This window comes from Tupaia chinensis, unplaced genomic scaffold (assembly GCF_000334495.1).
Source record: "Tupaia chinensis unplaced genomic scaffold, TupChi_1.0 Scaffold000316_1, whole genome shotgun sequence".
NCBI classification, from domain to species: Eukaryota; Metazoa; Chordata; class Mammalia; order Scandentia; family Tupaiidae; genus Tupaia; species Tupaia belangeri.
Window position 1 is genome coordinate 7,057,765 of NW_006159809.1, and position 9,827 is coordinate 7,067,591.

Sequence of the window (9,827 nt, forward strand, 5' to 3'; positions counted from 1 at the left end):
TTTTTTTGTTTTTTTGAGAGGTTTTGGCCATAGGGCATGTGCGCTTGCCAAATGGACAAAGAGTGACAGAGAGACAGCAAGAAATCACCCCCCAGGGGGGATGGTCATACCACAATCCCTTCTCCTCCATTCTCCTCTCGGGAACTTGGGCACGCACAGACACACGCCCATTGTGAGTTTTAAACCACCGGGTCCGGGACGTGAACTGCAGTTGACTACATGAGAGTCCAGCGACATAGCCATTACACTAACTGCTGGTCCCAGTATCAAAAGGTTTTTAAAAACAGTAAATTCACAGGTCTTAACTAGTTTTTATTTACATTACAAAGTAGTATGTGCTGTTCTACACAGTATCTGCTTCAGTGTTGAGTACTTGAAATGTGGCTAGTCCTGGCTGGCAGGTGGTGTGGTGGTTAAGGGCACTGGACTCCCACATGGCCAACTGTGGTTCAAGTCCCACACCTGGTGGCTTGCATTCTCTCTCTCTCTCTCTCTCTCTCTCTTCTCACTCAGTCCTTCTATGGTCAAATTAAATGAATAAATAAAATACAATAAATAAAGTTCAATAAAATCTTTAAAAATAATAAAGAAATGTAGCTAGTCCAAAATGAGGTGTGCTGACAGTGTAAAATACAGAGGAGTTCAAAGAGTACCCTTAAAAATTAAAAAACATCTCATTCATCAGTTCAATGCAAATTACATGTCAAAATGATAACATTTGGATATAGTGGGTTAAAATTATATAAAATTAATTTTGCCAATCTCTATCTTTTCAAATGCAGCTACTGAAAAATTTGACATTACACATGTGACTCGTATCCATGGCTCGCATCATGTTCTGTTGGATGGCGCTGTTGTGGGTCTTGTCTCCTACCCATCTAGACCAGAATATTTCAGAGTCACTGAATGCCTGTTTATGGAATAAATAATGACCATACGATTTATTGAAGGAAGAACATGGCATTGAATAAAAATACTACTACACATGAGTTTTGCGCATTATCATTCTATAAAGCTCTTTGTACATCTATATCTTGTTTGATCATCCTAAAAATCTTGAGCTGAGAGTGACAGATTTCTAACCACTTATGACAAGTGAGGGAACTGAGGGTACAAATAATAGATGCTGCTTATTATGGATATGAGTAATTATAATGGAAAGGAAATAAAAATTTTGCTTACAGGAAGCTTTGTAAAAGTTTCATGACCCTTTGCCCTGGACTTGCAACATCCCAGCAGCTGCTCACCTGATACCCATGAGGCTGTTAAAATCCTCTAAGAATCTATAAGCCAAGGCGAGCCTGTGGCCTGGTGGTTAAGGTGACTGGACCTCATACGGCTGGCCATGCCGCTCCAGTCCCAGGCCCAGCAGCTTGAGAAACGTGCTCATGCATGCCCCAAATCCCAGCAGGATGAAGAAATGGAAGAGAAGGGATTGCAAGGAAGGGGGTGCTTTCTTACTTTCGCTTCCCTCTCTGTCTCCAACAAGGAGACACGCCCTCTGGCAAATTAAAAAATAAAATAAAATCTGGGGGCCAGCAGGTGGCATGGTGATTAAAGACACTGGACTCCCACATGGCCAACAGCAGTTCAAGTCCCAGACTTGGTGGTGGCTTGCTTTCTCATTCTCTCTCTCTCTCTCTCTCTCTCTCTCTCTCTCTCTCTGGTGAGCACATATATCCTATAGCAAATTAAAACAGTAATAATAAATAAAATAACATAAATAGTTTTAAAGATCTGCAAGCTACTGTCTTGCTCTCTGTCTTCTCTACTTTGTTCCAGTGACCCTAGGGAGGCCATTGGTGCAGGGGAGTGGGGCATGGACATCAGTGATAAGAGGAGGAGTGGAAAAATATCTTCCCTCCAGATCCACTTGTGACTTGGGGCAGAGCATCTTGGTCCCAAGGTCCTTAACAGATTATGTCGGCTTAGTTCCTGAAACACAGCCACATCTGGCTTTACTTACCACTGTGTTTCCAGCACTACCCTCAGTAACAGGCACGTGATAGAAGCTCCAAAGTGATACTGTGAATTAGGAGAAGCAGAAGTTGGCCAGGGGCCCCTTAAAGGGACCTGGCCCTCCTCTAGCCTGCATTGGGAAGTTGCCAGGGCATGTGTGATCTCAGCAATGTGCTTTAAAAGAGTTAATCTGGAGGTTTCTTATGGCAGGACAAAGGGGAGGAAGGAGACACTTAGAAGGTTGAGCAATGAGCCAGGCAAGAGACAGCTCATTAGCGTTAAGGGGACAGAGCAGAGCAGGGACCTCAGGGAGGGATCTTGTGGAGGTCTTGCTGATATCTCCCTCTGTAGACCTGGAATGAGGGAGGAGAAAGGCTGGAGTTCACTTTCCCATAATGAAAGAGAGGGGCGAGAGTGAAAGTGGGACTTACCAAGAGTGAAAATAGGACTTGGAAGCAGAAGCAGGTCGGTTCCAGGCCTCTAGGACTGTCAGGACCAGCCCAGAAGGAGTGGAGTGGAGTGGGGCACCTGGGCACTCAGAGTGCAGGAGCAGGTGTAAACAACTATCATAAATATTCTGTCCTTTGAGTTTTTTTCAGCAGTGTGAAGGATGAGAAGGAAAAGAAGGACCTTATTAGCCTTGATTTGAAGTTGTTCTGAAGAGTGGGGCCTCGGGCCAGGGTAGCAATGTAAGCAAGCCAGGTTGATTTATTTCCTCTTTTCTTTTCCTTCTTTCTTTTTCCTTTCTTTTTCTTTCTTTTTTTTCTAGAGAGATTTTTGCTATATGCCACATGCACTCACTAGAGAGACACAGAGAAAGAGAGAGAGAGAAAGCAAGAAATCACCCCACACACACACCGGGGAGGATGACCACGCCACAATCCCTTGTCCTCCATTCTCCTCTCGGGATCTTGGACACGCACACACACATTCCTGGCGTGACTTTTAAGCCACCTGGTCTGAGACTTGAACTGAGGTCGACTACGTGGGAGTCCAGCAACATAGCCATTACGCCATCTGCCCATCTGCTGATCTCTTCTCTCTCTCTCTCTCTCTCTCTCTCTCTCTCCCTCTCTCTCTCTCTCTCTCTCTCTCTCTCTTAGTGTTTGCTGTAGGATGCGTATTCTTACCAGACTGATAGATGGCTGAGGTGGGGGTGGCTATTAAGAAGTCACCTTGGGACCAGTAGGGGGTGTGGTGGTTAAGGTGTTGGACTCCCACATGGCTGACCATGGTTTGAGTCCTATACCTGGCAGCTTGCTTTCTCTTTCCTTTCTCATTCTCTCTCCTTCCCTATCTCTCTGTCTGGTGAGCACATGTCCCCTATAGAAAATTTTAAAATAGTAGCAACAACAAATAAAATAAAATAAATAATTCTTTAAAAAAGTAAAAAAATCACCTGCTGGGGCCAGCAAATGGCGTCATGGTTAAGTTGCTGGAATCCCACATGATGCACATAGTCAACCATGATTCAAGTCCCAGACCCAGCAGCTTAAAACTCATGTCAGGTGCATGTACATGCATGCCCAAGATCCTGAGACTAGAGGGAAAGGGATTGCAGTGTGGCCATTCCCCTTGGGGGAGGTGATTTCTCTCTTTCTGTTTCTGTCTCTCCAGTAAATGTATTCACTCTATAGAAAAAATCTCTTTTTAAAAAAAGAGAGAAAAATGAATCACCTCCTTAGGGAAACAGTCATGCCACAATCCCTTCTCCTCCATTTCTTGTTGGGATTTTGGGCATACATACACACCTGCCTGGCATATTTGTCAAGCCACCAGGTCTGGATTCAAACTATTCAGTTGGCCATGTGGGATCCAGCCACTTTAACCACTCTGTCACTGGCTAGTCTTTATTTCCTCTTCTTAACTAAGTGTATTGGTTTCTAGTGAGTTTATGTGTGTGTCTAACCTATGTCAATTTATGTGTAGGTGTGGATATATGTATTTCATTTGAACTTGTCTTTGTATACATTTCTAAATGGCTGAATGTGTCTATAGATGCCTGTTTTTGAAGTGATGTTTGTATTTTTCTGTACTAACATATCTTCAGAATTATGATTCACAATTCTTTGTTTTTTCCTTTTTTTAAAAGGAGCTAATCTCCTTATTCCATGATGAACTTTTAAAAAACTATATCCTTTATTTTATTTGTCATTATAGTTATTTTCAATTTGACCAGAGTGAAACACAGAGAGAGAGAGAGAAAGCAAGAATGTAAACCACCAGTTCCGAGATTTGAACCATGGTCAGCCATGTGGGAGTCCAGTGCCCCTAACCACCAAGTCACCTACTAGCCCCCACATTTCAATTCTTACAGGATTCTAAGCAATCCTTCCTATCTGGGCTCCTGTGGCTGAATGTACAGATGTGCTGGGGCTCCAGTGTGTGCTAGAGCATTTATAGAGCAGACCCCAGTAACTGCTACATACCAGGTTGTTACTATTTTGCAGAAAGCTAGCTGTTCAACTTTCACCTGCATGCTACTGTGTACAGGTTTCACATAGAACATATATGAAAGTGGGTATTGTACAGTGGGTCCAATTTTTATTTACGGACTACAGACTCAAAGGTGCAAAACAGGTAACTATTTTCCTACAACTAAACTTGATTTCTGTCTCAATCCTCCACTCTCACCAGTAGGCAAAAGCTTAATCTACTCACTTACAGGTGAACCCAACCCTTTTTTTTTTTTTTTTTTTTGAGAGATTTTCATTGTAGGGCGCGTGCGCTCGCCAGACAGACAGAGAGAGAGAGACATAGAGACAGAAAGCGAGAAATCACCCCCCAGGGGGGATGGTCATGCCGCAATCCCTTCTCCTCCATTCTCCTCTCGGGATCTTGGGCACGCACGCACACGCGCCCGGCGTGAGTTTTAAGCCACCGGGTTCGGGACACGAACCGCGGTCGACTATGTGGGAGTCCAGCGACATAACCATTACGCTAACTGCTGGTTCCCAACCCAACCCTTTTGAGTTTCAGTTTAGATGATGCAATACTTGTTCTTCTCTTCCTCGTGCCCCCACCCCAGGGTGGCATGCAAGGTGGGCAGCAGTAGGGAGGATCATCCACTGGTATCTGCTGAGAGTTATCCCTTGGGGCCTTTGAGCATTGGCATCCAGTCTCCTGACATCTCCTGAGGTTCCCCAGGCCCCATAAGCCCTCTAGTTGCCCAGTCTCCACTGCCATTTTTGAAATCCGTGCCCTCATCAAGTGTCAGAAGTATTTATGTATCCCTCCTCTGGAGCTCCTGGGCCCTCTCCCTCCACTCTGCCTCCTCCAGGAATAAGAAGGAAAGAAAAGGAGCCGTCTGTCACCTAACTACACAGCATCCTGTAAGGTAAACTGTAAGGCTGGGCAGAGTCTTCAACAAATTCATGCAAAATATGTATTGTGGAAAGACTATGGGACTGGCCCCACTGCTCAGCATTTAAGGGAGCTGGATCCCAGGCATGTGGGCATACATGCACAAAATCCTGACAAGATAGAGGAAGAGGGGAGAGGGGACTGTGGCACGTCCGTGACCCATTGCAGGTTATGTTCCCTGTCTCTGATAAGTATACACACCCTCTAGGAAGTTAAAAAAAAAAAAAATGAAAGAAAGAAAGAAAAAAAAACTATGCATGGATTTCAAAATGTTTTTGTACTCAAATAAAACTGTACTTTAATTCCATTTTTCCAGGAACTTTTGGAAGTTCCCCCCCATATGTCCATTTTAAAGAAACCCACCTTCTCAGAGGTTAGGGGCCTCATGGAGGGCCATGCTTGGGTTTGAGTCCAGTTTTCTCTGACTCCAAAGCCTGAATCTTTTCGTCTTTCCCAGACTGCTGTATTCCCTGTGAATTTAGCGTGTGCTTTTGGCCTTGGTGAATTAGGACATGGCTGCTCGGATAATCATAGGATCTACAGTTCCATCACGGACCCTCCACCAGCTAGGACCTCTCCTGACTCTCCACAGCAAGAAGGAGATCAAAGATAAGCACGCCTGGTGACAGGGCTGTGGAGCTGAATGAGGCTGGACCTAAGTCAATTCTCTGTGACTTAAAGCCATGGGACATTTTACAGCCTTCTAGCCCTTAGGCTGTCCCATTCCTTTATCAGGATTTATTGCAGTTCCCTGGTTCCCAGTTGGCCACCAACATCATGTGTCCCAAAAGAGAGGGACACAGGACCCAGGCAGTGGAGGGGTTTTTCCCCAAACAGATCCCCTATGGAAGAGTCCCGAGAAGTCCTGCTGCAGGGAAGGGCAGGGCAGAGGGGGAGGAGAGGGGCTCATCTCTCACAACCTCCTGCCTTGCCCATTAGCAAATATGAGGAACCCATAGTCCCCCCTTTCATAAAATTTTATTTTTTATTAGAGAGAGAAGAGAGAGACAACCTTTTTCTTTTTTGTTTTTTTGCCATAGGGCATGTGCACACGCCCGATGGAGAGAGAGGGAAAGTGATACTACCCCCAGGGGCATGGCCACGCTGCAATCCCTTCTCCTTCATTCTCCTCCTGGAATCTGGGGCACACACACACATGCACCCTGCGTGAATTTCAAACCACCGGGTCCGCAACTTGTACCACTGCAGCCATGCGGGAACCCGGTGCCTTAACAACTGTGCCACCTGCTGGCCCCGAGACAGCCATTTTTGACAGGGTCTGCCCATGTTGTTCTTCTCTTTCCCAGCCTCCCGGTTAGCTAAGGCTACATATGCAGACCACTGTGCCTGGCCTGTCGAGGTGAGCCAGGGACTGAACCCAGATCTCGCACTTGGCAATGTCGCCCTCTCACTTCCTCTCACTGGTATCACTACAGCTGGGCCTGTATTCTTTTTTCTTTCTTTTGATAAATATTTGTAATTTTGATCAACATAATTATAGATTCACATGCATTTGTAAGAAACACTGCAGAGAGCTCAGTTTACCCTGAGGGTAAGAACTCACATAACGATGTATAATCTCACACCCCAGATACTGACAGAGATGCAATCTGTCAGTCTTTCACATTTCCCCAGTCTTGTCTGTACCCGTTTTTTTTGTTTTGTTTTGTTTTTTTCTCCAGTTTGCTAAGGGCGTTCAGGAGATGGCCATGCTACAATCCCTTCTCCTTCATTCTCCTCTCTTGGGCATGCGTGCACACGTGTCTGGCATGTTTTTCAAGCGGCCGAGTGTAAGACTCAAACCTCACAGTGAGCTCCAATCACCTTAACCACTAAGTCATCTGGCCGTCCCACCTGTACTCATTTTTACACACACGTCTACACAGTTTCATCGCATTTGTAAGTTCGTGAATCCACCACCACAGTCAAGTACAGAATGGTCCCACCTCTACCAGGATTCTTCCAGCTGCCCGCCACACTCCCTCCCTCCCCACTGCCCCACTCCTGGCTGAGGTTGGGAGTAGGCTACAGAGTTGAGACCTTGTTGGGTGATGCTCTCTCACTGCTTGTCTCTCTCACTCATGTAAGAAATACATAGACCAGGGGAGCTAGCAGGTGGAATGGTAGTTAAGGTGCTGGATTCCCACATGGCCAACCATGGTTCAAGGCCCAGGTCCAGCAGCTTGAAGATCACACCAGTCTCTTGTGTGTGAATGTCTGAAATCCTGAGAGGAGAATGGAGGAGAAGGCATTGTAGTATGGCCATCCCCTGTAAGGGGTGATTTCTCACATTCTCTCTCTCTGTGTCTCTCTTTCATAGGGCCTGCATGCTATGGCAAAATCTGAAAAAAGAAAAAAAAAATACATAGACTATGGCCAGTGGTTGTGTGGTAAAGGTGACTAGATCTCACATGGCCAGCTGCATGGTTCAAGACCTGGACCCGAGGTTTGAGAAACACATTGGCATGTGTGTATATATGCCCCAAATCCCAAAAGGAGAAAGGAAGGAATTGCAATGTGACCATTTCCCAAGGGGTGCTTTCTTCCTCTCCCTCTCCCTCTCTCTCTCTGGCTCTCTGTTCTGTTTCTCTCAGGTGAATGCATGTGCCCTCTGGCCAAAAGAGAGAGAGAGAGAGAGGGACCAGCAGTTAGTGTAATGGCTATGTCGCTGGACTCCCATGTAGTCGACTGCGGTTCGAGTCCTGGACCCGGCGACTTAAACTCACACCGGGCGTGTGTACATGCGTGCCCAGGATCCCGAGAGGAGAATGGAGGAGAAGGGATTGTGGTGTGGCCATCCCCCCTGGGGGTGATTTCTCGCTTTTTGTCTCTCTGTCTCTCTCTCTGTCTTTCTCACACTTGCCCTATAGCAAAAAAAACCCTCAAAAAAAAAAAAAAAAAAGAGAGAGAGAGAAGAATAGCAAGACCAATAGTCTGCTTTGCTTAAAATTGAGGGAGCTTCTGACACATGGAACTTTCAGGTTTAAAAACTGAATGAGACTGTGGCAAAAGGAAACCCTCTTACACTCTTGGGTAGGAATGTAAAGTGGTGCAGCCTCTGTGGAAAACAATATGGAGGTTTCTCAGGAACCTACAGATAGAACTCCCATATGACCCAGTATTCCCACTCCTTGGTATTTCCTCAAAGGATAGGAAAACATTCAATTGGAAGAGTGTGTGCATATATCCATGTTTGTTGTAGCATTATTCACAATTGCTAATACATGGAATCTACCTCAGTGTCCAAAAACTGATGGATGATTGGGTTGAAAAACTGTGACAGATATATACTATGGAATATTACAAAGCTATAGGAAACAATGAGACCCTATCATTTGACTCAGAATGAATGAATGTGGAAGACTTATGATTGAGAGAAGCGAGCCAGACTTCGGAAGACATACACTGTATATCCCTGCTCAATTTGTACTGTGTCTGCCTCTATGGCAGAGGTTGAGAGATCTGAAGCTGTGCTAGTGTAGAGGATTGGTGTGGATGTTAGAGACGTAGTGTGGTAGAGAGTGGGTGATAAAGGGTGGGTGTGAGGTGCAAGGGAAGGAACTATTTGATAGATGGGAAAATGTAAAGTTCTCTGTTTAAAGAAAAAAAGAAATAGAGATTATTTTTTCCAATACAAATGGTTTATTCAACTTTGCAGATCATCCCCTTGGGCCAAGCTGTCATCCTAGACATCCAGCACCCAGCACAAAATCCAGCGCAGGCTCCAAGCTTCTCTTTCCGACTCTGAGTGAGCACATCGCCCTCACACACAGGGCCTTTCCCCTTACGGATAGTGGAGCAGCTGGTGTCCATAAATTCCACGCGTACCTGTGTGCTTTGTCCCTGAGAGCCAGTCCTGCCCAGCAGTTTGGTGACCCTGGCCAACTTGATGGGCTGTACACGACTCGTGTCCATGATGGCGCAGCTGCGGCTATTGGGTGGAGAACAGAAATAGGGGTTTTAAAAACTGCATGGGGCGGGACCAGCCGTTGGTGTAATGGCTGTCACTGGATTCCATGCAGTCCACTGCGGTTCGAGTGCTGAACCCAGTGGCTTAAACTCACACCGGGCGTGTGTGCGTACATGCCCAAGATCCTGAGAGGAGAATGGAGGGGTGTCCCTGCCTCCCCGGGGGATGATTTCTCGCTTTCTGTCTCTCTGTCTCTCTGTCTTTCTGGCGAGCGCACATGCCCTATAGTAAAAATCTCTCAAAAAACAAAACAAAACAAAAAGCTGCATGGATGTCTACTTTTTTGCACTGAAATAAACTCATACTGTAATTCCAGATTTCCATGAACTTTTTGAAGTCCCCATGTATGTACATGCATTGTTTTTGTTCATTTCTAAAAAGTTTATGGCCAAAATTTGTTACACGGTGCTCTATTGACTTCCATTAAATTGTTTTTTAAAAAGAAATAAATAAAAACCGAATGACTTAGAAATCCTTTCTGGAGAGGGGCCCCAGAGCAAGTCTAACTGCAATGACCCACGCCATAGCTAAAAGG

The 9,827-nt window shown here is 45.5% G+C and overlaps 1 long non-coding RNA gene across 1 annotated transcript in view; it reads left to right on the top strand.

Moving 5' to 3' along the window:
• The window catches only part of LOC102494486 (uncharacterized), a 13,822-nt gene that overhangs the window by 3,250 nt on the left and 745 nt on the right, over nt 1-9,827 (top strand). The window contains exon 2 of the long non-coding RNA XR_334972.1: nt 8,981-9,070. This is a non-coding gene — a long non-coding RNA (uncharacterized LOC102494486). The remainder of the gene's footprint in view (nt 1-8,980; nt 9,071-9,827) is intronic.